The sequence below is a fragment of the Dendrobates tinctorius genome, unplaced genomic scaffold (genome assembly GCF_039654945.1).
Source record: "Dendrobates tinctorius isolate UK_male_01 unplaced genomic scaffold, ASM3965494v1 ptg000129l, whole genome shotgun sequence".
Taxonomy (NCBI): Eukaryota; Metazoa; Chordata; class Amphibia; order Anura; family Dendrobatidae; genus Dendrobates; species Dendrobates tinctorius.
In genome coordinates this window covers 16,008,774-16,033,635 of record NW_027361797.1, presented here as the reverse complement: position 1 = coordinate 16,033,635, position 24,862 = coordinate 16,008,774, and positions in this window count along the sequence as shown.

Sequence of the window (24,862 nt, the reverse complement as noted above, 5' to 3'; positions counted from 1 at the left end):
TCACATGTATAGTCACCATCCTAGTGCCCTCTGTTTGCTTCCCGATGCCTCTTTCTCTGAGGCCAGCATTCCTTTCCTTCCAAGATGGCCGCCTCAGTGGCATAAGGAGTGAAGTAATCGCTCTAAGTCACCCCTGCTATTCCTATTCCATGTAACAAGGATGGTAAGGGAGGTGGCTTAGACTTATTGATGCACTTCTCAAGCCAATTTTGCAACCATTTTGCATATGGGAGGAAAGCAACACTGGCCTCAGAGAATGGGGCATCGCCAGCCAAACGGAGGGCACCAAGCTGTGACTAAACTGTGAAGTGTATCGTCCCTTTCCAGTCACAGTTTTAACATCTTGACAGAATATACTATATTATATTCATGAAGAGAGAGATTGCTGTCTGCGCGGCAGGCGGTGGCCGTGGAGCGCGGCAGGCAGTGGATGTGGAGCGCGGCAGGCAGTGAAGCGCGGCAGGCAGTGGCTGTGGAGCGTGGCAGGCGATAACCGTGGAGCGCGGCAAGCGGTGGCTGTGGAGTGCGGCAGGCGGTGGCTGTGGAGCGCGGCAGGCGGTGGCCATGGAGCGCGGCAGGCGGTGGCCGTGGAGCGCGGCAGGCGGTGTCTGTGGAGCGCGGCAGGCGGTATCTGTGGAGAGCGGCAGGCGGTATCTGTGGAGAGCGGCAGGAGGTGGATGTGGAGTGCGGCAGGCGGTGGCCGTGAAGCGCGGCAGGCAGTGGCTGTGGAGCGTGGCAGGCGATAACCGTGGAGCGCGGCAGGCGGTGGCCGTGTAGCGCGGCAGGCGGTGTCTGTGGAGCGCGGCAGGCAGTGGCTGTGGAGCGCGGCAGGCAGTGGCCGTGGAGCGCGGCAGGCGGTGGCTGTGGAGCGCGGCAGGCGGTGGCTGTGGAGCGCGGCAGGCGGTGGCTGTGGAGCGCGGCAGGCAGTGACCGTGGAGCACTGCAGGCGATTATATTATAATCAAAAGTATTGACCAAAAAATACATCTAAATAAAGTGCAGTGCATATATAAAGCGATTTCTAGTCAAAAAAGTACATATCAGTAAAAAATAAATCCCACACCCCACACCCCAACGCGCGTTTCACACGTTGCTTCCTCAGGGAATTGTTCTTTAATATTTAAATTTATTATGGGATTTATTTTTTACTGATATGTACTTTTTTGGCTAGAAATCACTTTATATATGCACTGCACTTTATTTAGATGTATTTTTTGGTCAATACTTTTGATTATAATTTATTAAATTGGATTGCTACTATATGGAATATATGTGCTGCTTCACTTCCCCCTCTTTTTGCTTTTTTATTGTCTTTTTGTGTTGGGATTTTAATGTGTCCTATGGTGTCCTTAATAAAAGTATTTATATTGATTTCAATATTGTAATTGTGTTATTGGCTCTTTTTGGATAGGTGGCTTTTTGTTTTTCATACCCAAACATGTGTGGATCCTAAGGGTGCGTGCACAAGCTGCGGATTCTGCTGCGGATTTGGCCCTGCGGCTCCCCAGCAGAATCCGCTGCATTGTACAGCACCATTAGGCTATGTACACACGCTGCAGATTTGGCCCTGCGGCTCCCCAGCAGAATCCGCTGCATTGTACAGCACCATTAGGCTATGTACACACGCTGCAGATTTGGCCGTGCGGCTCCCCAGCAGAATCCGCTGCGTTGTACAGCACCATTAGGCTATGTACACACTCTGCGGATTTGGCCCTGCGGCTCCCCAGCAGAATCCGCTGCGTTGTACAGCACCATTAGGCTATGTACACACGCTGCAGATTTGGCCCTGCGGCTCCACAGCAGAATCTGCTGCGTTGTACAGCACCATTAGGCTATGTACACACGCTGCAGATTTGGCCTCTGCGGATCCGCAGCAGTTCTGCAGTGTACAGTACAAGGTAAGTCTATGTGACTTACACTCCGCGGTGCCCACGCAGCGGATTTTTAACTGTAGAAAAGCTGCGGTTTTGAATCCGCAGAATTGACGTCAATTCTTTCTGCGGATTCCGCTGCGGTTTGCCATCTATTCCATCGTCCAGGTGGCAAACCGCAGGGGAAAAGCACAGGCCAATCCGCAGGTCATTTGAGCTGTGGATTTATCTGTGGATCCGCAGATACAAACCCGCGGGTGAATCCGCAGCGTGTGGACATGGCCTTATAATGAATGGAAAATGGAAACCGCAAGGGGGCGTGGCTTGAGCTGGCTATGGAGTAGCAAGCACAGCTCAGGAGCTCTGAGGAGGCATCCTCCAAATCTACGATTGTGCCCTCCAAAAGTGCCAGTGTGCCTGCATTTAGGCACAATCCCCGGTTCTGTGTGGTGCCGCGGGGGTTAGAACGAAGGCGGAGGGATCTAAAGCTCCTCAGCGTCCTCTCTCTTGAGCGCTACCTTCCCTGCATCTAGGAGACGTGAGGCGGAAGGACACAAAATAATCCTAAAGTTGTACACTCTTACTTGCGTTGGGCCCGCCTACCGCCTAAAAAAGAATTGTCATTTTTCCTGGTTGGTCCCCACCTGTACCGGGCCCCTTGTGGGTCGCTGGGCGCTAGCATTCAGCCCTACTGCTGTGAATTGTGCGGCGCTGTGGGAAATAGAACGGGGCGGAAGACTCTACTCCCCCAAGCTGTGTGGAATATTGGCCGTCGGCCTGTCCTAGCCGCACGGCGGAAGGACACAAAATAGTGCCAAAGTTGAGCTCATCCTAGTGACGGACTTACTTGTTGCTTAATTAAAGGTCTTTAATTAATTCTGGAGGGACCCCCCACCTGTACCGGGGCTATCATTAGTTGCCGTGTTCCTGCATTTAGCCTCACTCCTCTCCATTACTGAGCGGTGCTGCAGCTAACAACAGAGGTGGAGGAATCTGCATCTCATTAGCTGCACTATTTTCGCTGGGCGGAAGGACACTAATTACTAGTTTACGGCGGTTTCTCCTTACACATAAAAAGGAAGAATTGTAAGCTTCTCTGGGAAGTCCCCCGCCCGCCGGGCCCTCTGAAAGGGCAAGAGTGCTTTCATTTAGCCCCATTCTACGCTTGTACTGAGCGGTGAGTCATAGGAGTGACAGAGGGGGCGGAGGGATCTGCCTTATTCTGTCAGCGCCGTGCTCCTGCTCCCAGCTTGTGTGCAGCTGATTCCTCATAGACTCAATATTAGATAACAAATAACTTTGTTGCCCTATGAAGGGCGGGCCCGAAAAATTTCTTGCACAGGGGCCCACTACAGTCTATGTCCGCCCCTGCACTAGTGTGAACGCAGCCCCACTCATGCAGCCCCTAACCAGGACCCCCATACATGCTCCCAATACATTTAATTATCATTACCACAGCACAGGGCACAAGCCTTTCTAGTGAGGCAGGAAAGATCACTGTATGACAGAGCAGCATGCGGACATAGTCTATATTATGTCTGCAGACTGATCCCATACAGCTAGGGCCGGCGTCAGCACCCGGCGTACCCGGGCAAGTGCCTGGGCACTGGCGAGACGGGGGGGCCCACTCGGCATCTGAACAAGTTTTTTTTTTTTTTTTTATTTATATATCCGCTCATACTGACCACTATCTTTTTTTCCTGTGTGTGAGAGCATGCGACCAACATGTTACCGCTCATTAAGGTCTTGAATTTGGATGCCACTCCTAATGGGGCCATTATCCTGTATGGAGCATTATATGGGGCCCATTATCCTGTATGAAGCATTATATGGGGCCCATTATCCTGTATGAAGCATTATATGGGGCCCATTATCCTGTATGAAGCATTATATGGGGCCCATTATCCTGTATGGAGCATTATATGGGGCCCATTATCCTGTATGAAGCATTATATGGGGCCCATTATCCTGTATGAAGCATTATATGGGGCCCATTATCCTGTATGAAGCATTATATGGGGCCCATTATCCTGTATGAAGCATTATATGGGGCCCATTATCCTGTATGAAGCATTATATGGGGCCCATTATCCTGTATGGAGCATTATGTGGGGCCCATTATCCTGTATGAAGCATTATATGGGGCCCATTATCCTGTATGGAGCATTATATGGGGCCATTATCCTGTATGGAGCATTATATTGGGCCCATTATTCTATTTGGAGCATTATATGGTTTCCATTATTCTGTATGGAACACTACAGTGGGGCAAAAAAGTATTTAGTCAGTCAGCAATAGTGCAAGTTCCACCACTTAAAAAGATGAGAGGCGTCTGTAATTTACATCATAGGTAGACCTCAACTATGGGAGACAAACTGAGAAAAAAAAATCCAGAAAATCACATTGTCTGTTTTTGTTTCATTTTATTTGCATATTATGGTGGAAAATAAGTATTAGGTCAGAAACAAAATTTCATCTCAATTTCATCTCCGGGGGGGCGCCGCTGATCGCGGTCGGGTGTCAGCTGATTATCACAGCTGACACCCGGCACTATGTGTCAGGGGTAGTCATGGACCATCCCCGACATGTTAACCCCTGGCACATTGCCATCAAACATGATGGCAGTGTACCAGGGGTTTAGAGAAGCATCGTCAGGGAGGGGGCTCCCTCCGTGCTTCTCTGAGACCCCCAGCACAGCACGATGTGCTGCGCTGCGCTGAGGGCCTCCTTCCCTGCAGGTCCCCGGATACAATATGGTGGCGGGGACCTTCAAGGGCCAGCAGGGAGGCGGCTTCCTCATTGCCTGCAGAGAGCAGGCATGAGGAATCCTCCTGCGCTGCCTGTCACATGGCTGATTTGTCACAGCGCTGTGTGATGTGTCAGATCAGCAATCTGACATATAACAGTGATGTCCGCCCCGGCACAATGTAATAAAGTAAAAAAAGAAAAAAATAGTGTAAAAATAATTTATAAAAAATCTTTAAATATAAAAAAAATATTCCCTAATAAATTCATTTTTTGGAAATAAAAAAAACAAACAATAAAAGTACACATATTTAGTATTGCCGCGTCCGTAATGACCCGCCCTATAAAACTGTACGATTAGTTAACCCCTTTAGCGAACCCCTTAAAAAATAAAAATAAGAAACAAAGCAAAAACAATGCTTTATTATCATACCGCCGAACAAAAAGTGCAATAACGCACGATCAAAAAGACGGATATAAATAACCATGGTACCGCTGAAAACGTCATCTTGTCCCGCAAAAATGAGCCGCCATACAGCATCATCAGTGAAAAAATAAAAAGTTATAGCTCGAAGAATAAAGCGATGCAAAAATAATTATTTTGTATATAAAATTGTTTTCATCGCATAAAAGCGCCAAAACATAGAAAAAGACATAAATGAGGTATCGGTGTAATCATACTGACCCGAAGAATAAAACCACTTTTACCAGATGCGGAATGTTGTAAACTCACCCCCCAAAAGAAATTCATGAATTGATGGTTTTTGTTCATTCTGCGTCCCAAAAATCGAAATAAAAAGCGATCAAAAAATGTCACGTGACCGAAATTGGTACCAATGAAAACATCAACTCATCCTGCAAAAAATAAGACCTCACATGAGTCGGTGGGTCAAAATATGGAAAAAGTATAGCTCTCAAAATGTGGTGATGCAAAAACTATTTTTACAATATAAAGCATCTATTAGCTTGTGACAGCTGCCAAACATAAAAACCCACCATAAATAGTAAATCAAACTCCCCTTTATTACCCCCTTAGTTAGGGAAAAATAATAAAATTAAAAAAATGTATTTATTTCCATTTTCCCATTAGGGCTAGCTTTAGGGCTAGGGTTAGGGCTGAGATTAGGGTTAGGGGTGTGTTGGGGTTAGGGTTGGAGTTAGAATTGGGGAGTTTCAACAGTTTAGGCACATCAGAGGTTCTCCAAACGCGACATGACACCCGCAGACAATTCCATCAAAGTCTGCATTCCAAAATGTCACTACTTCCCTTCAGAGCCACGACATGTGCCCATACAGTAGTTTTCTCCCACATATGGGGTATCAGCGTGCTCAGTAAAAATTGGACAACAACTTTTGTTGTCCAATTTCTCCTTTTACCCTTGGGAAAATAAAAAAATTGGGGACTAAAAGATTTCCATTTTCCAATTAGGGCTAGGGTTAGGGCTAGAGTTAGGGATGAGATTAGGGTTAGGGGTGTGTTGGGGTTAGGGTTGGAGTTAGAATTGGGGGGTTTCCACTGTTTAGGCACATAAGGTGCTCTCCAAATGCAACATGGCGTCTGATATCAATTCCAGCCAATTCTGCGTTGAAAAAGTCAAACGGTGCTCCTTCCCTTCCAAGCTCTGCCATGCGCCCAAACAGTGTTTTACCCTCACATATGGGGTATCAGCCTACTCAGGACAAATTGCAAAACAACTTTTGGAGTCCAATTTCTCCTGTTAACCTTAGGAAAACAAAAAATGGGGGCAAAAATATCATTTTTGTGGAAAAAATATGATTTTTTATTTTCACACCCTGGCGTTATAAACTTCTGTGAAGCCCTTGGGGGTTCAAAGTGCTCACCACACATCTAGATAAGTTCCTTTGGGGGTCTAGTTTCCAAAATGGGGTCACTTGTGCGGGGTTTCAACAGTTTAGGCACATCAGAGGCTCTCCAAATGCAGCATGACACCCGCAGACCATTCCATCAAAATCTGCATTCCAAAACGTCACTACTTCCATTCCAAGCCCCAACGTGTGCCCATACAGTAGTTTTCTCCCACATATGGGGTATCAGTGTACTCAGGACCAATTGGACAACAACTTTTGGGTCCAATTTCTTCTGTTACCCTTGGCAAAATAAAAAATGGGGACTAAAAGATCATGTTTGTGATTTTGTGTTTTTTTTATTTTCCCGGTGTTATAAACTTCTGATTAGCCCTTAGGGGTTAAAAGTTCTCACTACATATCTAGAAAGGTTCCTTGGGGGGTCTAGTTTCCAAAATGGGGTCATTTGTGGGGTGTTTCCACTGTTTAGGTACATCTTGGGTCTCTCCAAACGTGACATGGCGTCCGATCTGAATTCCAGCCAATTTTGCACTGAAAAAGTCAAATGGTGCTCCTTCCCTTCTGAGCTCTGCTATGCGCCGAAACAGTGGTTCTCTCCCACATATCAGGTATCACCGTACTCAGTACCAATTGCACAATACCTTTTGCAGTCCAATTTCTCCTGTTACCCTTGGTAAAATAAAAAAAAATTGGACCTGAAGTAATTTTTTTGTGAAAAAAAGTTAAATGTTCATTTTTTTAAGCATTCAAAAAATTCCTGTGAAGCACCTGAAGGGTTAATAAACTTCTTGAATGTGGTTTTGAGCACCTTGAGGGGTGCAGTTTTTAGAATGGTATCACTTTGGGGTATTTTCTATCATATAGACCCCTCAAAGTGACTTCAAATGTGATGCCGTCCTTAAAAATAAAATGGTGTTGCAGAAATGAGAAATCGCTGGTCAATTTTTAACCCTTATAACTTCCAAACAAAAAAAAATTTTGGTTCCAAAATTGTGCTGATATAAAGGAAACATATGGGAAATGTTATTTATAAAGTTTTTTGTGTGCCATATCTCTGTGATTTTAGGCCATAAAAATTCAAAGTTGGAAAATTGCCAAATTTTCAAAATTTTTGCCAAATTTCCGTTTTGTTCACAAATAAACGCAAGTTGTATCAATGAAATTTTACCACTAACATGAAGTACAATATGTCACGAGAAAACAGTGTCAGAATCACTGGGATCCCTGGAAGCGTACCAGAGTTATTACCTCATAAAGGGACAGTGGCAGAATTGTATAAATTGGCCCGATCATGAACGTGCAAACCACCTTTGGGGGTAAAAGGGTTAAGAGTAGTGTTGAGCATTCCGATACCGCAAGTATCGGGTATCGGCCAATATTAGCTGTATCGGAATTCTGATACTGACCTGCGATACTTTTTTCATATCGGATAACGGAATCGGAAGTTCCCATAATGCTATGAGCCTGCTCGCTTTGATTCAGCCAATGGGAATCCTCAGAAGTGTGGGCACATCCTGTTAGGCATGTAGGCATGTTAACTATTGGCATGGCTGTGATTGGCTGCTGAAATGATGTGATGATGCACTATAAAAGCCACTGCTGCCGCCATTTCTGGTCACTCTGCTGTGAATTCAGTTAGGGACAGGCTGCTGTTGAAGACTGTGAGGGACAGTTAGAAATAGTGATTCTACAAAACATATTGTGCTTTAACCAGGCTACATAAACCACCACTGTAGCTTTCTTTTCCCTAGCAGCAGTGTTCACAGCTGTCTGCAAGGGCTGTGTGAGTGCAGCTCACGCTGTGGAGTGGGTCCTGTAGCTACATCTGGTTTAGGCCGCCCAGCGTGCCTCACTGCTGCCTCATACATATTTTTCTTCTTGAGCTGCTTATTTTTCAAAAATTCTATCTAGTGTGCTTCCATCCGTATCCATATACGTTGGTTGCAAACACTAGTAGTAGACAGCGGAGCCTTTCTGCAGCCTTTCAGTGCTAGTGCCCACTTAGCTGCACTGTTCACGGCTGTCTGAGAGGTCTCTGACTGTGTGTGAGTGCAGCTCACGCTGAGTAGTGTGTCCTGCAGCTACGTCTGGTTGTAGGCTGCTCAGCGTGCTTCACTGCCTCACACATATTTTTCTTTAATTGCAGCTCATTTTTTCTTCTCCTATTAGTGTGCATCCATCCGTATCCATCTACATTGGTTGGTTGCAAATACTATATAGGAGTAGATAGAGGAGCCTTTTTTCTGGCTTGTGCCCTTCATCTGCAGCCAGATTAGTATTACCCAATTTTTTTGGAGCCTCATCTTTTGCATTGTAGGTTTCCTGCCTGCATTGTAATAGCTCCAAAAAGTTGGTGATACTATCACTTTCAAATCTTTGGTCACATCCTTTTAGTTTTTTTTTTAAAAAAAACCCAATAAAGTTCACCAAACACTACATTTGAAAGTTGTGTAGGCCACATTAGCTCCTATTAAAGTGTAGTCCACACACACACTTCATAAAATTAGTGTTTCTTCTACCTGTAACCAGCTGTTCAGGAATAAGCACACTAAGCCCCCCCTTTGTACTTTTCTGCCTATCTTTATCAGTCTAGCAAGATGAAGAAGGCAGGGAGTAAGGCACGTGGGCGTGGGCGTGGAGTTTCAGCAGGGAGAGGACGTGGGGATTCTGCAGGGAGAGGACGTGGGGATTCTGCAGGGAGAGGAAGTGGGGATTCTGTGCCTGCTGCAGGCACCAGTGAGTCAGCATCCCCCAGTTTTAGCAGGCAACAGTCCTTTATGCGCAGCTTTGTAGGACCTCGCCATACCCCACTGCTGCGGGAGGAACAAATTGAGGCCGTTGTCGGATGGATGGCAGCTAACGCATCGACTTCAATGACTTCCACATCCTCTCAGGGCCAGAGCACCGAAGAGCAACCATCTGTCTCTTCACCACCTGCCAAAGTGCCCAGGCAGTCAGAGAGCCCTGGACAGGAGCCATCACAGTCTCTACTTCTGTTCTCTGAATCTGTTGGCTTGGAAAGAGGGGGCCAGCCAAACAGCATTCCAGAATGTGAAGAAGAGGGAGTATGCAGTGATGCGCAACTTCTTTGTCCCTCTGAATCTGAAGAGGCGGGTGGGCCAGTGCCTATGGTCAGCACACCACAGTACGCATCAGATGATGACGAGACACAGGTGCCACTTTCTGGTGCGTACGGTGCTGGCGAGACAACCCAGGAGAAGCAGGTGTTTGAAGAGGGGAGCGTAGATGATGAGGTCCTTGACCCATCATGGCGTGAGGAACAGGAAGGTGGTGGGAGCGGCTCTGAGGAAGAGATTCCCCGAACGGCCAAAACAGGAGGGAGAGGGAGGGGGCAGACTTGGTTGACTGTAGCCTCCACTTCAGCACCCGTTAGGAGCATTCCTCTTTCAAAAGCCAAAATGGGCGCTCCCAAGACTTGCAGTGCGTGGTCTGTTATGAATGAGTCACCGTAGGAGGCAAAAACAGAATTGCTAGCTAAGTCCAGAAAACCAGAGAAGTTGGCAGCTATCGGATTGCAGACCACTGAACCTAACAACAACAACTAGCAGTAGCCGTGGGGGGTTCCTACGGTGCCCTAGACCCCTCGATCACAGCCGGAGAACTACATAGCCTAAAGACAGAAAGTGAAATCTAAACTGTCCCAGAGCAGACCCCAAAGCAATAGGCAGCCCCCATCATATAATGACGGTGAAGCAAGATGAAAAAACACTCATACAGATAGAAAGATAGGCTGAGCAAATGATGGGGCCCAAGCTAACTAAATAGGACAGGATAGAAAAGCTGCTGTCTGCAATCCGCCAAAACCCTCTCAAAGCAAGAGCCAACAGACTGATAGGGAAAAAAGCCCTGAAGACGCTAGGCTTCAAAAGACTATATCAGTACTCAGGTATTTTCTGAAGACAGAGCAAAAAGGAATTCAGCTCACCCAGCAGGGAAAGGAAGAAATCCAGAAAAACAAGGCAAAACAAAACCTAAGCACAAATGCAAAAAGCAGAGAAGAAAACTTAGCTTTTGAGGAGCAGGAATCAGACTGGTCTCCAAGAATCCCTCAGAGAAATCACCCGCAAGGCAGAAGGGCGTGGGCTGCCTTATATCCAGTCAGCAATTCCAGTCACCCAGTCATCATCATTCTGCTCAGATGCTTTGTAATCAGCCTCACTACCTTCCTTCACCAGAAGAGGGAGTTCATCAGACCTCAATGGTGAAGGGGAAAGTGAACTCACAACAGTGGTCCTTTTTTGACACAGTTGCAGATGACATTTGCTTTGTCAAATGCAAGCTGTGTCATCAGAGAGTCAAAAGAGGGAAAAATGTCAGCAACCTCAATACCACTAATATGTGGAAACATGTGCGGACCAAGCATGAGGTGGAGTTACACAGACACACTGAAGACGTAGGCCAACGTACAGCACCACCTACCACCTCTTCAGCTCGTGTTGGGGCCTCTTCCTCCAGCTCACACACAGCTGGTTCGGCTTCCTCACAGGATCGCCAAGGAAGAACCTCTGGCACTGTTGTCCGGAGACCCTGTGACATTCCACCCACAGCACCACGTTTCCAGTCATCCTCACACTCCCAGGCCACTCGACAGCCATCGGTAGCACAGGCATGGTATAAAAGGCGGCCATACTCGGCAAACCATCCCCGAGCGCAGCTTCTGAATGCTGGCATTGCCAAACTACTGGCACTTGAAATGCTCTCATTCAGGCTGGTGGAGACTGACACCTTCCGGGACTTCATGGCATTGGCAGTCCCACAATACACCATGCTCAGCCACTTTTATTTCAGCAGGCGAGCCGTCCCTGCCCTGCAGAAACATGTGGAGGGAAAAATAAAACATGCGCTACTAAACGCCGTTAGTAGCAATGTCCACCTGACCACTGATGCGTGGACCAGTAACCATGGACAGGGACGATACCTTTCCCTCACTGTCCATTGGGTCAATGTTGTGGAGCCAGGTACAGATCTGGAGAGTGGCGCTGAACGTGTTCTGCCAACTCCACGGATTGCAGGAATCCAGTCTGTACACATAGACTCCTCCTCCTACTCAAGTTCCTCAGAAACAGCGCAGCAGGAGCCTGTTATGACCGATATGAGCACAGCCGTGGCCAAACGTCAACAGGCCATACTCAAATTAATTTCTTTGGGGAATAGAAGCCACACAGCGCAGGAGCTCTGGAATGCCATCAAGCAGGAGAGCGACGTGTGGTTTGTGCCAGCGAATCTCCAGCCGGGCTTGGTAGTGTGTGACAATGGCCGAAATCTGGTGGCAGCTCTTGGCCTAGGCAACCTCACTCACATCCCATGTCTGGCACATGTGCTGAACTTGGTCGTGCAGAGCTTTCTGAGGGACTATCCGGATCTTGATGCACTGCTGCACAAGGTCCGCATAGAGTGCGCTCACTTGCGGCGTTCCAGCACGGCAAGATCGCGCCTTGCTGCTCTGCAGCGCCGATTCCGCCTTCCGGAACATCGCATCATATGTGACCTACCCACCAGGTGGAATTCAACGTTACATAGGTTGGAGCGGTTGTGTGAGCAGCAGGCAGCAGTCATGGAGTACCAGCTGCATCAGGCGCAAACAAGTCGCACTGCGCCGGTCACACTTCAGCACCACTGAGTGGGCCTCTATGAAGGACATCTGCCTCGATTTACGTGCCTTCGATGATTCCACGCAGATGGCGAGTGCAGATGATGCACTAGTCAGCATGACTGTCCCCCTTATCTGCCTGCTTCAAAAAACACTGCAAGCACTAAGGGAGGAGGTTTTGGAAGAGGTGGAGGATGAGGAGTCCCAAATGCCATCTGCTTCTGGACAGTCTGCGCAACGTGATTCCTCACAAAGGCCTAGGCAGGGGACACTTTGTGAGGAGGATGAGGAGGAGTCGATGGAGGAGGAAGACATCTCTCCAGAGGAGGGAGGTACACAAAGCTCTAGTCAGTATGTACAGCGAGGGTGGGGTGATGCAGAGCAGGCAGAGATCACGCCTCAAGCAGGGGACAGCGGTTCTTTGGCAGTTGGGAGTCTGCAGCACATGGTTAATTTCATGCTGCAGTGCCTGAGAAACGACCGACGCATCGTCCACATTCTCTACATGGCTGATTATTGGGTGTACACCCTCCTAGATCCTCGCTACCGGGACAACTTACAAAGCCTCATACCAACGTTGAACCGGGAGCGTAAACTGCGGGAGTACCAAGACACACTGATGCAGTCCATCATGTTTTACATTCCACCCGACAGCAGTGGTGCTAGTGCTTTACAAAGCAGCTCTGTGTGTCGAGGCAGTGGAGGAAACACGGCACAAAGAGGGAGCAGAGGCAGCGCCTCAGCACAAGGCAACACCACCATGGCCCAAATGTGGCAAAGTTTTGTGTGTCCGCCACAATTGTCTACACCATCACAGACGGCTCCAGTCAGCAGGAGGCAACGTTTCTGTCAGATGGTGACAGATTACATGTCTTGCCCTGTCAGTGTACTCCCAGATGGCTCTTCCCCCTTCAAGTTTTGGGTCTCTAAGCTGGATACATGGCCAGAGCTTAGCCAGTATGCATTGGAGGTGCTGGCTTGCCCTGCTGCCAGTGTATTATCGGAACGCGTCTTTAGTGCCGTAGGTGGTGTACTAACAGACTGTTGTGTTATGAGCTCAATTTCTCCTTCACCTTTGATGTCCGATGAACTCCCTCTGCTGGTGAAAGGAGGTAGTGAAATTGATTTGGATGGGAAAAACCTGTCATCTGAACAGGTGGAGTGTGATTGGACATCCGGAATCTCTGAGTGGATATAAGGCCGCCGACGCCCTGCTGGGTTGCTGGTGATCCTCTCTGCTCTGAGCTCTGGCCTCCAGTTTAGTCCTGTTTACTAAAGCTAAATTTGTGCTCTGCTATCGTTCCATGAGATTTTGTCTGGTTTACTTAGTTTTTGTGTTCAGCCAGCCCTGGTTGGGACTGGCTGATCTCCATTTTTTGTTTCTGATCAGTTGATCTCTTTGCTCTGTTTTCAGAATATACCTGAATGTTGATATAGTGATTTTGAAGTCTAGTGACTTCAGGGCCTTTTCTATCAGATGTGTTGGACATTATTTTTGGCAGGGTTTTTGCGTGATTGCAGACAGTTGCCTTTCTTTCCTGTCCTATCTAGTTAGTGAGGGCCCCATCATTTGCTCAGCCTGTCTTTCTGTCTGTGTTTGTGTTTTCATCTGTTTTCACCGTCAATACATGTTGGGGGCTGTCTATTGCTTTGGGGTCTGCTCTGGGGCAGTTTAGATTCCCCTTTCTTTCTTTAGGTTTATTTAGTTCTCCGGCTGTGAACGAGGTGTCTAGGACCACAATAGGAACACCCCACGGCTACTGTTAGTTGTTGTGAATAGGATCAGGGGTCTGCAATCCGCTAGCTACCAACCTCTCCGGTTTTCTGGACTTAGCTTGTATTTTTGTTTTTTCCTCCTCCGGTGACTCATTCATAACAGAATCACCAGCCATACCGCAGATTCTAGGGTACTCAATAGCAGGAAAGAATTGAAAAAAAAAAAAAGTGTCAGAATTTTTTTTTTCAATGTATATTTTTTCCTCTTTTTCTCTGGGGCCGTAGGAAGAATTTTTTCTTAATGGAGATTAAGCAATTGTCTGATCGTGTGGAGCAGCTGGCTGCTGAAGTGCGGGGAATTTCCACGTATCTTGCTCATTCACATGCTGCTGAACCAAAGATTCCTACTCCTGATGTGTTTTTTGAGGATCGGTCTAAATTTTTGAATTTTAAGAATAATTGTAAATTATTTCTTGCCTTGAAGCCTAACTCATCGGGGAGCTCTGCGCAGCAGGTTAAAATTGTCATCTCTTTGCTGCGCGGCGATCCCCTGGATTGGGCGTTTTCTTTGACACCTGATGATCCTATTCTAACTAATGTGGATGCATTTTTTCAAGCCTTGGGGTTGTTGTATGATGAACCTAATGGTATTGATCAAGCTGAGAAAGCCCTGTTGGCATTGAGCCAGGGTCAGGATTCTGCAGAGTTATACTGTCAAAAATTCCGAAAGTGGGCGGTCCTTACCACCTGGAATGATGGTGCCTTGACAGCTCTCTTTCGGAATGGTTTGTCAGAAACCGTAAAAGATACTATGGTGGGATTTCCTGTTCCCTCTGGTCTTGACGATTCTATGTCATTAGCCATTCAGGTCGATCGGCGTTTATGTGAACGTAAAAGTACACGAGACATGTTGCCACCTGTTGAACAAATGTCTGAACCTATGCAATGTGATAGAGTTTTGTCTAGGGCGCAACGTCAGGAGTTCAGATGGAGTAATAAGCTGTGTTTTTTCTGTGGAGATGCCTCTCATATTGTTTCTGTCTGCCCTAAACGAGAGAAACGTTTTGCACACACATTTGCTGTGGGTGGTGTACAACCTAAGTTTCTTCTGGCAATTACTCTGATCTGCTCCCTGTCCACATTTTCCGCTAAGGCTTTTGTGGATTCAGGAGCGGCTCTGAACCTGATGGACTTGGATTTTGCTAAACATTGTGGGTTTCCTATGACACCTCTGCGGACGCCTATCCCTTTGAGGGGTATTGATGATACTCCTTTGGAGAAGAATAAACCTCAGTTTTGGACCCAGGTGGTAATGCGGGTCGCCCCAGACCATGAAGAAAATTGCAGATTTTTGGTGTTGCATAATTTGCATGATACCATTGTTCTGGGATTTCCCTGGTTGCAAATTCATAATCCAGTTTTGGATTGGAAATCTGTGTCTGTGGTGAGTTGGGGTTATCGGTGTGCTCTTGGTGATGCTCCTGTTTTCTCCACCTCTCCCCAGTCGCATGATGTTCCTGACTATTTGGCTGATTTTTATGATGTATTTAGTGGGAATAAGTCTGCGTCTTTGCCTCCTCATAGGAGTTATAACTGTGCAATTGAGCTGAGCCCTGGGTGTAAATTTCCCAAGGGTCGACTTTTCAATTTATCTGTACCCGAGCATGAGGCTATGCAATCTTATATTAAGGAGTCATTGGAGAAGGGTCATATTAGACCATCCTCTTCACCCTTGGGTGCTGTTTTTTTTTTCGTGGCCAAGAAAGATGGTTCATTAAGGCCTTGTATTGACTATCGTTCACTCAACAAAATTACTGTTAAATATCAGTATCCGTTACCCCTGATTTCTGATCTATTCTCCAGAGTTAAAGGTGCTTGCTGGTTTACCAAGCTTGACCTCAGGGGGGCGTATAATCTTATTCGCATTAAGCATGGGGATGAATGGAAGACGGCGTTTAATACTCCGGAGGGATATTTTGAGTACCTGATGATGCCTTTTGGGTTCACTAATGCCCCTTCTGTCTTCCAGTGCTTCATGAATGATATTTTCCGAGACTTTGTGGATAAATTTTTGATCATCTATCTGGATGATATTTTGATCTTTTCCAGGGATTGGGACTCTCATGTGGAACATGTTCGGACTGTGTTCCGGATTTTGAGGGAGAATTCCCTGTATGTTAAGGGATCGAAATGCCTTTTTGGTGTACAGAGTATTTCATTTTTATGATTTATTTTGTCTCCGTCAACTATTGAAATGGACCCGGCCAAGGTACAGGCCATTTATGATTGGGTTCAGCCCACTTCTTTGAAGGCCCTCCAGAAGTTTTTGGGTTTTGCTAATTTTTATCGTAAATTTATAGCTAATTTTTCTGGGATTGCCAAACCATTGACTGATTTGACTAAGAAGGGTGCTGATGTGCTGAATTGGTCTCCAGAGGCTGTTTCTTCCTTTCAGGAGCTTAAGCGGAGGTTCACTTCTGCTCCGGTTTTGCGGCAACCTGATGTCTCACTCCCGTTTCAGGTAGAGGTGGACGCTTCTCAGATTGGTGCTGGAGCTGTTTTGTCCCAAAAAGATCCGGTAACATCTAAAATGAATTCCTGTGCTTTCTTTTCCCGATTGTTCTCCCCATCCGAAGGCAACTATGATGTGGGGAATCGGGAACTGTTAGCCATGAAATGGGCATTTGAGGAGTGGAGACATTGGTTGGAGGGAGCTAAACATCAAGTCGTGGTCCTTACTGACCACAAGAATTTGATTTAACTTGAGTCGGCCAAACGCTTGAATCCTAGACAGGCTAGGTGGGCCTTGTTTTTCACACGTTTTGATTTTGTGGTCTCTTTTCTTCCGGGCACTAAGAATGTCAAGGCAGACGCCCTCTCTGGGAGTTTCTTTGCTGATTCTCCTATTGTGACCAAGCCTGCTACCATCTTAGGTGAGGGGGTAGTTCTTTCTGCCATCTCGCCCGATTTGAGACGTGCTCTGGAAGAGTTACAGGAGGACAAACCTGAGCGTTGTCCCATTGGAAAATTTGTATGTTCCTGACCAGTGGAGGAAGAGAGTAATGTCTGAAGTTCATTGCTCCGTATTGGCTGGTCATCCAGGTATTTTTGGTACTAGAGATTTGGGGAGTCGGTCTTTTTGGTGGCCCGCCTTGTCTCGTGATGTCTGGAATTTTGTGTAGTCCTGTGGGACTTGCTCCCGGTCTAAACCTTGTTCTCGCTCTATTGGGTTATGATGCCTTTGCCGGTGCGCAGGAGGCCATGGACCCATATTTCAATGGATTTTATTTCTGATATGCCTGTCTCTCAGAGAATGACTGTTATTTGGGTGATTTGTGATAGATTCTCTAAGATGGTCCATCTTGTACCACTCACTAAGTTGCTATCTTCCTCAGAGTTGGTGCCCTTGTTTTTGCAACAGGTGGTTCGCTTTCATGGGATTCCTGAGAACATTGTGTCTGACAGAGAAGTTCAGTTTGTTTCTAGATTTTGGAGGACTTTTTGTTCCAAGCTGGGAATTCAGTTGTCCTTCTCCTCTGCGTTTCACCCTCAGACCAATGGGCAGACGGAGAGAACAAACCAGACTTTGGAGTCTTATTTGAGATGTTTTATTTCTGCTGATCAGGATGATTGGGTTTCATTTTTGCCATTGGCCAAATTTGCTTTAAATAATAGAGCTAGTTCTGCCACTTTGATGTCACCTTTTTTTTGTAACTTTGGGTTTCATCCTCGATTCTCTTCAGGGCAGGTGGAGTCTTCTGCCTGCCCAGGTGTTGAGACTGTGGTGGAAAGAATGCACCAGATTTGGGACCAAGTGGTGGATAAGTTGTCTCTCTCTCAGGAAATGGCCCAGCAGTTTTCCAACCGGCATAGGACCATTGGTCCCCGGTTTAAGGTGGGTGATATGGTTTGGTTGTCATCAAAGAATATCTCTATGAAGGTGGCTTCTCCAAAGTTTAAACCTAGATTTATTGGACCTTACAAGATTTTGGAGATTCTTAATCCGGTCTCTTTTCGATTGGCTCTTCCTGTTACTTTCAAAATCCATAATGTGTTTCATAAGTCTCTGTTGAAGAGGTTTGTTGAGCCAGTAGTTCCTGTGGTGGCACCTCCTGACCCTGTATTGGTTGAAGGTAATGTGGAATATGAGGTTGAGAAGATACTGGATTCTCGTCTGGCTAGACGGAGACTCCAGTATTTGGTTAAGTGGAAGGGTTATGGCCAGGAGGATAATTCTTGGGTCTCTGCATCCGATATTCATGCCGAAAGATTGGTTCGTGCTTTTCATCGGGCCCATCCAGATCGCCCTGGTGGCGTGGATGAGGGTTCGGTGACCCCTCCTCAAGGGGGAGGTACTGTTATGAGCTCAATTTCTCCTTCACCTTTAATGTTCGATGAACTCCCTCTGCTGGTGAAAAGAGGTAGTGAAATTGATTTGGATAGGAAAAACCTGTCATCTGAACAGGTGGAGTGTGATTGGACATCCGGAATCTCTGAGTGGATATAAGGCCGCCGACGCCCTGCTGGGTTGCTGGTGATCCTCTCTGCTCTGAGCTCTGGCCTCCAGTTTAGTCCTGTCTACTAAAGCTAAGTTTTTGCTCTGCTATTGTTCCATGAGATTTTGTCTGGTTTACTTAGTGTTTGTGTTCAGCCAGCCCTGGTTGGGACTGGCTGAACTCCATTTTTATTTCTGATCAGTTGATCTCTTTGCTCTGTTTTCAGAATATACCTGAGTGCTGATATAGTGATTTTGAAGTCTAGTGACTTCAGGTCCTTTTCTATCAGACGTGATGGACATTATTTTTGGCAGGGTTTTTGCGTGATTGCAGACAGTTGCTATTCTTTCCTGTCCTATCTAGTTAGTGAAGACCCCATCGTTTGCTCAGCCTGTCTTTCTGTCTGTGTTTGTGTTTTCATCTGTTTTCACCGTCAATACATGTTGGGGGCTGTCTATTGCTTTGGGGTCTGCTCTGGGGCAGTTTAGATTTCCTCTTTCTTTCTTTAGGTTTATTTAGTTCTCCGGCTGTGAACGAGGTGTCTAGGTCCACCGTAGGAACACCCCATGGCTACTGTTAGTTGTTGTGAATAGGATCAGGGGTCTGCAATCCGCTAGCTACCAACCTCTCCGGTTTTCTGGAATTAGCTTGTATTTTTGTTTTTCCTCCTCCAGTGACTCATTCATAACACCGTCGCACGCGACTATCTTCTGATAACGTCGACCGGCTTACTTTTCTGAAAATGAACAAGGCCTGGATCTCTCCAGAATTTGCCAGTCCTCTTCCCGACTAAATAATTGGTTGGCAACTTTATCCAGGTCTCCTGGTTTGTTCATGTTTCTACCACCTGAACTATAATCCCTGGGCTTCAACACAGCCAGTTGTCGCTCAGATGTATCGTCTGCACAGAGAAAAAACACACTAGCTCCTGTGTTAGTGGGGTTCAGTAACGACAGCTGCTCCCCTGCTGTGTGGACAGCAAAGTCTTCTGCTCCATCCACATTAAAACTCCTACTGATTTTTAACCGTGCTCCACTTAGGCCTCTGGCTCCACTGTCTCTAGTATTTCCCCTGGCCTCCAACCCCACCTGTTACAGCTCTGAAGTGGCGTCTGCACAATCCACACTTGTTCCTGTGTTACTTGGGCTCAGTCACGTCAGTTGATCCCCTGATGTGTGTCCGGCAAGGTCTTCTGCTCTGTCCACATTCCCACTAGTAGTGTAAATGAGGACAGAGCAGGAGACCTTGCCAGACACACATCAGGGAATCATCTGACGGGACTGAGCCCCAGTAACACAGGAACAAGTGTGGATTGTGCTGACGCCACTTCAGAGCTGTAACTGGCGGGGTTGGAGGCCAGGGGAAATACTAGAGACAGTGGAGCCAGAGGTCTAAGTGGAGCACGGTTACAATCAGTTGTAGCCTACAACCTCTAGAAAACCAGCTGCAAGTTGGCCTCCGCCTGCTGGATGCCTCATGCTGAGCTCCAACAACGCCTGTTGGTGTTCAGAAGTGCCATCTTCACAGAGAAAAACACACTAGCTCCTGTGTTAGTGGGGTTCAGTAATGCCAGCTGTTCCCCTGCTGTGTAGACGGCAATGTCTCCTGCTGCCTCCACATGCCAACAACATCAGGCCTCAGCCTGCTCCATGCCTCATCCTGGGCTCCAACAACGCCAGTTCGTGTTCAGAAGTGCCGTCTTCACAGAGAAAAACACAGTAGCTCATGTGTTAGTGGGGTTCAGTAACGCCAGCTGCTCCCCTGCTGTGTAGACGGAAATGTCTCATGCTGACTCCACATGCCCAAAACATCAGGCCTCAGCCTGCTCCCTGCCTCAACCTGGGCCCCAACAACGCCAGTTGGTGTTCAGAAGTGTCATCTTCCCAGAGAAAAACACACTAGCTCCTGTGTTAGTGGGGTTCAGTAACACCAGCTGTTCCCCTGCTGTGTAGACGGCAATGTCTCCTGCTGACTCCACATGCCCAAAACATCAGGCCTCAGGCTGCTCCATGCTTCAACTTGGGCTTCAGCAACGCCAGTTGGTGTTCAGAAGTGTCGTCTTCCCAGAGAAAAACACACTAGCTCCTGTCTTAGTGGGGTTCAGTAATGCCAGCTGTTCCCCTGCTGTGTAGACGGCAAAGTCTCCTGCTGCCTCCACATGCCAACAACATCAGGCCTCAGCCTGCTCCATGATTCATCCTGGGCTCCAACAACGCCAGTTGGTGTTCAGAAGTGCCGTCTTCACAGAGAAAAACACACTAGCTCCTGTGTTAGTGGGGTTCAGTAATGCCAGCTGTTCCCCTGCTGTGTAGACGGCAAAGTCTCCTGCTGCCTCCACATGCCAACAACATCAGGCCTCAGCCTGCTCCATGTCTCATACTGGGCTCCAACAACGCCAGTTGGTGTTCAGAAGTGCCATCTTCACAGAGAACAACACACTAGCTCCTGTGTTAGTGGGGTTCAGTAATGCCAGCTGTTCCCCTGCTGTGTAGACGGCAATGTCTCCTGTTGCCTCCACATGCCAACAACATCAGGCCTCAGCCTGCTCCATGCCTCATCCTGGGCTCCAACAACGTCAGTTGGTGTTCAGAAGTGCCGTCTTCCCAGAGAAAAACACACTAGCTTCTGTGTTAGTGGGGTTCAGTAACGCCAGATGCTCCCCTGCTGTGTAGACGGCAAAGTCTCCTGCTGCCTCCACATGCCAACAACATCAGGCCTCAGCCTGCTCCATGCCTCATCCTGGGCTCCAACAACGCCAGTTGGTGTTCAGAAGTGCAGTCTTCACAGAGAAAAACACACTAGCTCCTGTGATAGTGGGGTTCAGTAACGCCAGCTGTTCCCCTGCTGTGTAGACGGCAATGTCTCCTGCTGACTCCACATGCCTAAAACATCAGACCTCAGCCTGCTCCATGCCTCAACCTGGGCTTCAGCAACGCCAGTTGGTGTTCAGAAGTGTCGTCTTCACAGAGAAAAACACACTAGCTCCTGTCTTAGTGGGGTTCAGTAATGTCAGCTGTTCCCCTGCTGTGTAGACGGCAAAGTCTCCTGCTGCCTCCACATGCCAACAACATCAGGCCTCAGCCTGCTCCATGATTCATCCTGGGCTCCAACAACGCCAGTTGGTGTTCAGAAGTGCCGTCTTCCCAGAGAAAAACACACTAGCTCCTGTGTTAGTGGGGTTTAGTAACGCCAGCTGCTCCCTTGCTGTATAGACGGAAATGTCTCATGCTGACTCCACATGCCCAAAAAATCAGGCCTCAGCCTGCTCCCTGCCTCAACCTGGGCCCCAACAACGCCAGTTGGTGTTCAGAAGTGTCATCTTCCCAGAGAAAAACACACTAGCTCCTGTGTTAGTGGGGTTCAGTAACACCAGCTGTTCCCCTGCTGTGTAGACGGCAATGTCTCCTGCTGACTCCACATGCCCAAAACATCAGGCCTCAGCCTGCTCCATGCCTCAACCTGGGCTTCAGCAACGCCAGTTGGTGTTCAGAAGTGTCGTCTTCCCAGAGAAAAACACACTAGCTCCTGTGTTAGTGGGGTTCAGTAATGCCAGCTGTTCCCCTGCTGTGTAGACGGCAAAGTCTCCTGCTGCCTCCACATGCCAACAACATCAGGCCTCAGCCTGCTCCATGTCTCATACTGGGCTCCAACAACGCCTGTTGGTGTTCAGAAGTGCCATCTTCACAGAGAACAACACACTAGCTCCTGTGTAAGTGGGGTTCAGTAATGCCAGCTGTTCCCCTGCTGTGTAGACGGCAATGTCTCCTGTTGCCTCCACATGCCAACAACATCAGGCCTCAGCCTGCTCCATGCCTCATCCTGGGCTCCAATAACGCCAGTTGGTGTTCAGAAGTGCCGTCTTCCCAGAGAAAAACACACTAGCTCCTGTGTTAGTGGGGTTCAGTAACGCCAGCTGCTCCCCTGCTGTGTAGATGGCAATGTCTCATGCTGACTCCACATGCCCAAAACATCAGGCCTCAGCCTGCTCCCTGCCTCAACCTGGGCCCCAACAACGCCAGTTGGTGTTCAGAAGTGTCATCTTCCCAGAGAAAAACACACTAGCTCCTGTGTTAGTGGGGTTCAGTAACACCAGCTGTTCCCCTGCTGTGTAGACGGAAAAGTCTCCTGCTGCCTCCACATGCTAACAACATCAGGCCTCAGCCTGCTCCATGTCTCATACAGGGCTCCAACAACGCCAGTTGGTGTTCAGAAGTGCCATCTTCACAGAGAACAACACACTAGCTCCTGTGTAAGTGGGGTTCAGTAATGCCAGCTGTTCCCCTGCTGTGTAGATGGCAAAGTCTCCTGCTGACTCCACATGCCAACATCAGGCCTCAGCCTGCTCCATGATTCATCCTGGGCCCCAACAACGCCAGTTGGTGTTCAGAAGTGTCATCTTCCCAGAGAAAAACACACTAGCTCCTGTGTTAGTGGGGTTCAGTAATGCCAGCTGTTCTCCTGCTGTGTAGACGGCAAAGTCTCCTGCTGCCTTCACATGCCAACAACATCAGGCCTCAGCCTGCTCCATGATTCATCCTGGGCTCCAACAACGCCAGTTGGTGTTCAGAAGTGCCGTCTTCACAGAGAAAAACACACTAGCTCCTGTGTTAGTGGGGTTCAGTAATGCCAGCTGTTCCCCTGCTGTGTAGACGGCAAAGTCTCCTGCTGCCTCCACATGCCAACAACATCAGGCCTCAGCCTGCTCCATGCCTCATCCTGGGCTCCAACAACGCCAGTTGGTGTTCAGAAGTGCAGTCTTCACAGAGAAAAACACACTAGCTCCTGTGTTAGTGGGGTTCAGTAATGCCAGCTGTTCCCCTGCTGTGTAGACGGCAAAGTCTCCTGCTGCCTCCACATGCCAACAACATCAGGCCTCAGCCTGCTCCATGATTCATCCTGGGCTCCAACAACGCCAGTTGGCATTCAGAAGTGTCGTCTTCCCAGAGAAAAACACACTAGCTCCTGTCTTAGTGGGGTTCAGTAATGCCAGCTGTTCCCCTGCTGTGTAGACGGCAAAGTCTCCTGCTGCCTCCACATGCCAACAACATCAGGCCTCAGCCTGCTCCATGATTCATCCTGGGCTCCAACAACGCCAGTTGGTGTTCAGAAGTGCCGTCTTCACAGAGAAAAACACATTAGTTCCTGTGTTAGTGGGGTTCAGTAATGCCAGCTGTTCCCCTGCTGTGTAGACGGCAAAGTCTCCTGCTGCCTCCACATGCCAACAACATCAGGCCTCAGCCTGCTCCATGCCTCATACTGGGCTCCAACAACGCCAGTTGGTGTTCAGAAGTGCCATCTTCACAGAGAAAAACACATTAGCTCCTGTGTAAGTGGGGTTCAGTAATGCCAGCTGTTCCCCTGCTGTGTAGACGGCAATGTCTCTTGCTGCCTCCACATGCCAACAACATCAGGCCTCAGCCTGCTCGATGCCTCATCCTGGGCTCCAACAACGCCAGTTGGTGTTCAGAAGTGCCGTCTTCCCAGAGAAAAACACACTAGCTCCTGTGTTAGTGGGGTTCAGTAACGCCAGCTGCTCCCCTGCTGTGTAGACGGCAATGTCTCCTGCTGACTCCACATGCCCAAAACATCAGGCCTCAGCCTGCTCCCTGCCTCAACCTGGGCTCCAACAACGCCAGTTGGTGTTCAGAAGTGCCGTCTTCACAGAGAAAAACACACTAGCTCCTGTGTTAGTGGGGTTCAGTAATGCCAGCTGTTCCCCTGCTGTGTAGACGGCAAAGTCTCTTGCTGCCTCCACATGCCAACAACATCAGGCCTCAACCTGCTCCATGCCTCATCCTGGGCTCCAACAACGCCAGTTGGTGTTCAGAAGTAATAATAATTATAATAATCTTTATTTTTATATAGCGCTAACATATTCCGCAGCGCTTTACAGTTTGCACACATTTCATCACTGTCCCCGATGGGGCTCACAATCTAAATTCCCTATCAGTATGTCTTTGGAGAAGTGCCGTCTTCCCAGAGAAAAACACACTAGCTCCTGTGTTAGTGGGGTTCAGTAACGCCAGCTGGTCCCCTGGTGTGTAGACGGCAAAGTCTCCTGCTCCATCCACATTCAAACTACTATTGATTTTTAACCATGCTCCACTTAGGCCTCTGGCTCCACTGTCTCTAGTTTTTCCCCCGGCCTCCAACCCCGCCAGTTGCTGCTCTGAAGTGGCGCCTGCACAATCCACACTTGTTCCTGAGTTACTGGAGCTCAGTCACGTCAGTTGATCCCCTGATGTGTTTCTGGCAAGGTCTCCTGCTCTGTCCATATTCCCATTACTAGTAGTGTGAATGAGGACTGAGCAGGAAACCTTGCCAGACACACATCAGGGGATCAACTGACGTGACTGAGCCACAGTAACACAAAAGCAAGTGTGGATTGTGCAGACGCCACTTCAGAGCTGTAACTGGCGGGGTTTGAGGCCAGGGGAAATACTAGAGACAGTGGAGCCAGAGGCCATAGTGGAGCAAGGTTACAATCAGTAGTAGTCTACAACCTCTATAAAACCAGCTGCAAGTTGGCCTCTGCCTGCTGCATGCTTCATCCTGGGCTCCAACACAGCCAGTTGTAGCTTGGAAGTGTCGTCTGC